This window comes from Gavialis gangeticus, unplaced genomic scaffold (genome assembly GCF_001723915.1).
Source record: "Gavialis gangeticus isolate Ggan-Ray unplaced genomic scaffold, GavGan_comp1, whole genome shotgun sequence".
Lineage (NCBI taxonomy): Eukaryota > Metazoa > Chordata > Crocodylia > Gavialidae > Gavialis > Gavialis gangeticus.
The window spans coordinates 92,988,960-92,994,759 of NW_017729022.1; positions in this window are offsets into that span (position 1 = coordinate 92,988,960).

Genomic DNA, 5,800 nt, shown 5'->3' on the forward strand with positions numbered 1-5,800 from the left:
TGGTGTCTGTGTGCAGTCAGTGATTGCTGCTGGCCACCGCTGTTGCTGCTGGTGGTGTCTGTGGGTGCTCGCTGCTCACTACCCCTCCCCCCGCTGCCAACAGTGCCGACAGTGTCTGTGGGAATTCCCGCTTACCACTGCCACCATGCACCTACCACCGCCAGCATTGTTGTGCCCTTCCAGCTGGCAGGGGCATGTGGCATTCATGCAGGGGACTCACCCCTCCTAAACAGCCCCCACAGTCCCCCCTCACACCTACCCACACAGTGACTCACATCCCCCCATCACACACCCACCATGTGATAAGGAAACCCAAAGCAAACATTAAAACATATAGATATTTAGGATTTCTTTTATTACAATGCTAGAGACACTGATAAACTTCCAAATTTCTTTAACATTTTAAATATAACAATAAAATATTGCCCATCTGATCAATCCCCCCTTCTCTCTCTCTCTCGTTCTAATTGTGGAAGTATGTGGATTTTGGGGAATTTTAAAAAGTGAATTTGGGATGCTGCTTCAGCTGTCTAGCTAACACAAGGAGCTAGTGTCCCCAAATACCAATTGCCTATGTCCCAGAAGCTCCTGAGGTCAAGTAACCCTGAGCTGCTGGCCAGGGCAGGTTTTTGTACTGCTGGGGCCAGGACAGGACAGCTTTTATACTGCTGGGGACAGCACAGGTGCTGGCCCCCGGCTCCAGCTCCCCCTGGCTGCAGCTCCAGGAGAAGCCAGGCAGGGTTCTTTTCCTCCCAAGTGGTACAGTTTGCTCCACAACAAAGGGCATGTCTGAGCACGTGTGCTGAGGCAAAAAGCTCTGGTTCAAATTTGCACCACCTCTATTTGAGCTGCTGCAAGCACATGTGCTTGCATGTGTGGATGCGCCCTGAGAGTTCATCTTAAATTCAGAGTCATCTTGGAGTCAGGTAAATATGGTATGTTCTTTTATTTGTGTGGCTGTATTTTTGAGTGTCATTCACCCAGTTACTACTTGGGTCAGTGTGCTGGTTCCTTTTTTCTATTAGACGAAGTGCAGATAAGGAAATAAAAACTACTTAACTTTCAGAGAGCTGCCTTCTTATTTAGTACTGCCTATTAACCAGCTTTTATGAAAGCTGGTTAATAGACCTTGCTGCCAGTCAGTGAGAGTGCAGATCCAGCTTAATGATTGATCCAGGTTTTATCCCAATTTTCTCCTCCTATTTCTCAGTTGATTCCTGGAGATCCAGCAACTAAGGATTTTCTCCTCCAAAATTCTCTGCTTGCCACTGTTTACCAGAGCCTCTATACATGAGCTCTGAAAACTATTGAGAATCTGGAAAAACAAGGTAATTTTTACCCGTGCACATACCAGAGCTATACAAGTTGTGAAGATGAACCATGAAATATGTGTACAGGCAAAGTTGTTTGTTTTTACATTATTAAGGCTATTTATGTATTACAGTGTCATAGTTACTTTACAAATGTTCCAGTTAAAGAGGAGTTGCTTTTGACCTGCCCTATTGTTCCCTAGTTCTTTATAAGGAATTAGAGGAATGGGTTTTGGCCAGGTTGTAGGAAAAGATCAATTTAGGAGAAGAAGGAAAGTGGAGATGGAGCGTAACGTGGAAAAATACATAGAGGAACTTGTAGAAACAATGAATTTAAAAATATGCACGTCAGAATGGAAGATTGGTTAATATTTATTAGAGTCTTATCATTTTCTTTACTAAGGTATTTGCAAGAACATAAGACGCATCTAGTACGAGAAAAGATGGTTTTGAAACAAATTCCTAGAACCAAGCATTCTGCAAATTCAGTGATCTGGAGTCTTGATATCTATCATGAGGCATAGTCCCACCTCTAGCTAGTAGATGACATTCTGGCTAGGTACAGACAGTCAGAAAACCCAAGGCTGAATTGATTCAATCTTTGCAGGTTAGTCTAAACTGCACAGATTAAAATGAGAAACAATTGGATACACATTTACCTTTGATTCAGGAAATGCAGCCACGTGCCTGCAGTGGCTCAGGCCAGAAGCAGGGGGGGACACTAGAGCACGGCTCTTTGGCTGTGTGTTCCTCTTCCTGCTGCCCCTAAGGTCTCCTGGATTTGCATTCCAGAATGACAGCAGCAGAACTCTGCAGGGTTGCTCATCACTTCCTCTTCCTGCTTTTAGGTGCCTCTGGGATTTATAGTCTACAGTTGCAGCCAGCAGTAAATTAGAGGGGGGGGAATGGGAGTTAAACTCCCCTCCCTGGCCCCAGACCCCAGCTGGGGTTTGCCAGGGCAGGGTGCAGTTTCCCCCCGTAGACTGGGCTGCATCCCCAGCTGGGCTTGTCCCCTGCCCCCACCCCTCCCATCAGTCCTCACTGCTCCAGCTAGAGAGCAGAGCAGTGGAACCAGCCATGCTTTCTGGAGCAGACAGCAAAGCACAGCCTAGGGCTGGAAAGCATTCTGGGATGCTAGGGGATTGTGATTTAACTTGAATGAGGAAGGGGTTTCATAAACTAGTTTGACTCAAATCAGTTAAGTCAACCAGGTGTATCTTACACCAGTTTCAGCCATTTTGAAACTGGTTTATGTGCACCCAGCTTCTGTTCTGTTACAAGTTTAAACCAGTTTCTGATCACTTAAACCAGTTTAAACTTCTGCCGCTAGCCTCTAAAAACTCAAAGAATATTTCCCTCAATACTACGTTCCCTCAGCTTCTTATCCTTCATAACTCTATCTTGTAATGGTTGAACTTGATACCCTCCATATTTGTCTCTGTTCCTGAAAGCATATACATTTAATTCTCTGGTACCTTTGTAACAATGATTCCAGAGAACCCATTCACTGCTCCTTTACTTTGCCTTTCTTTTCAGATCATGAGCTTCTTGGAACTCATTCTTAGTGTGTGACCATTTTATCTTTACATACTTCAGCTCTCCTACTACAAAATGAGACTGTTAATATAGTCATAGATTGTTAGGAGCTGGAAGAGACTTTGCAGATCATCGGGTCTAGCCTGCCCGCTCTAGACAGGAAGACAACTGGGGTTAAGTGACCCCAATGAAGTGACTGTCTAGTCTCCTCTTGAAAACCTCCAGGGTAGATGACTGTACCACCTCTGGAGGGAGTTCATTCCACAGTCTGGACACCCTGACTGTGCAGGAGTTTTTTCTGGTATTAAGCCTGAAGTGGCCTTCCAGGAGTTTATATCCACTGATCCTGGTCTTCCCTGGGGAGTGCCTTAGTGAACAGTTGTTCAACAAGCTCCTGATGCACTTCTCTGATATAGTGGTAAGCTGCTATCAAGTCCCCTCTCAACCTTCTCTTCTTTAGGCTAAAGAGGCCCAACCTCAGCCTTTCCTTATATGGCTTGCCTTGAAAGTCCCTGATCATACAGGTGGCTCTTTTCTGGACCCTCTCAAGTTTTTCCACATCCTTATTGAAGTGCAGTGCCCAGAACTGGATGCAGTACTCCAACTGTGATCTCACCAGTGCTGAGTACATCGGGAATATCACTTCCTTAGTTTTACACGAGATGCATTGGTTGATGCATGCCAGCTGTTATTTGCCCTGCTGACCACTGCCTTGCAATGACAGCTCATATTCATTTGATGGTTAATCATTACCCCAGGTCACTTTTGGCTGTGCTGCAGGTCAAACTGTCACCACTGAGCCTGTATGTATGTTGAGGGTTGTTTGCCCCCAGATGGAGCCCCTTACATTTGGAAGTATTAAACTTCATCTGGTGCTGGTCTGCCTGTATCTGCAACCTATCTTCTGACATGACCACACTGCTCCATAATTTGGTGTTGTCCATGAACTTGGCCAGTGAGCTTTTCAGTCCCCCATCCAAATCATTGACAAAGATGTTGAAAAGCACTGGTCCAAGCATGGACCCCTGAGGGACACCAATGGCCACTTTGCTCCAGGATGACATGGATCCATTCATGAGAACTCTCTGGGTTCTACCCTGCAGCCAGTTTCCCACCCACTGAACTGTCAAGCAGCTGAGCCCACAATATTCCAGTTTTCCCACAAGGATATTGTGGGATACTAGATCAAAAGCCTTTTGGAAGTCTAGGTATATAATGTCTACCTTGTCTCCCATGTCCAGGTGGTGAGAGACCTGGTCATAGAAGATGAGATGGGCAAGACGAGACCTACCTGTGAAAAAGTCATGCTGGCTTTTCCCTGGGATAGAGTTAGGCTGATTGGCCTATAGTTGCCTGGGTCCAACCTCTTCCTCTTTCTGAAGGAAATACTTGCATTTCCTTACTCTTTCGGTGTCCTTTTAGATTGCAAAGTTTGGGACAAAGACTGGTGTCTCTTACAGTATTTCTGTAGGGAAAATTGGGTCTTTGAATTTTTTTTTTAGTAGAACCTCTATACACTACTGTAGAACCCTAAAAAGAATAAATTTTGAAGAATATTTCCTGTTGAAAAAGAGATGGATCTAAAACAAAGCTTAATTTCCCGCTCTACCCCCCTCCCCCATCCTTCCTCCCAAATAACTTTTAGACAAATCAGAAAGGAAATACCTCAATCTGCTCATTCCAGGCTGCAAACTAGACAACCTCTTGTGCTTTTATTTTGGTTAGCAGCTTGGATGGCATTACTCCACAAATAACCTGAACAAATATTATGCCTTAGATCATTTCAAAAGAACAGTTTCCAAAACAAGCAAAGAAACAATAGGAAAAAAAATTTTCTCAAGAAAAAAAAATCCAATTAATTATCCTTCGAAAGAATGATAGATGATCTTTTTGTGCATTTTGCAACAAACAAGAAATCTAACATCTACAGATTTTTAAAACAGGGAGGGGAAAGTAAACACACACAGTAATTTTGAACCAGCTTCAGTCCTTCTGGGCTGTGCACACAGTGTCATAATATCCTTAGCAAAACAAGTAGTTGACACAGACCCATGCTGCATAAGAACCCTGTAAATACTGGAATTTTACATAATATAAAATCTCACTCTTTATAGAAAATATCTCATACTTCTGTGACTAGAAATGGAGTTTTGTGGTTAGTGAAAATATTCAGTTCTAAGCCTGATTCGGGTACTGAGTGATGTTTGGTTTTTAGGTTGGTCATTTGTCGAAGTTTAGGCCCTAAGGTGCATGCAGTTAATCCAACACACAACCTCACATCCCAGTTCTTGCTGCAGCCCTTTCACATATAATGTGAGGATAGCTGACCTATATCTAAGCATTAGACCCAGCAAATATGCTTCCTTTAAAAAATAAATAAATAGGGTGTCTACTTCCTAAGTACAGGGGAATTATTACTAGAAAGAAAGAATTTTTTACTGTTCCTGTCTAACACATTCACTTAAAAATTGAAAGATGAGTACTTAAATATCTAACTGTTGAAAGTGGGTAGGCAAAAACCTTTCCTAGATATGTAGGCAAGAGAGAAGTGTACTGTCCATGCATGTTATGCCTTTTACAGCAGTCATCACACCCATGTTTGGGAGAATGAGGCATCTGTGTAGTAGTGATTCCTATATATAAAATGTTTGAAGTTTTGTGGTCATCATAAACAGGAATCTTGAAAAATACCCTGGATAAAAAAAAATAAATAAAATCCACTAAAAATGTAAGGATGCTGACCAAACCCAGACCTTGCTGGAGGGGTGAATTTGTACTTCAGGGCTTTCTTCTTTTTTCAAATACCTGATCCTCTTTACTGCTTTGAAGATTAAAATATCTATGGTTAAATATCTCCTTGACTTAAACATATGCTGTTTACTTTACTGCCATGTGTCCCTGAAGCGTTCAACTAGAAACCCTGGGGAAATGTATCTAAGCAGCTGGGGCTCAGG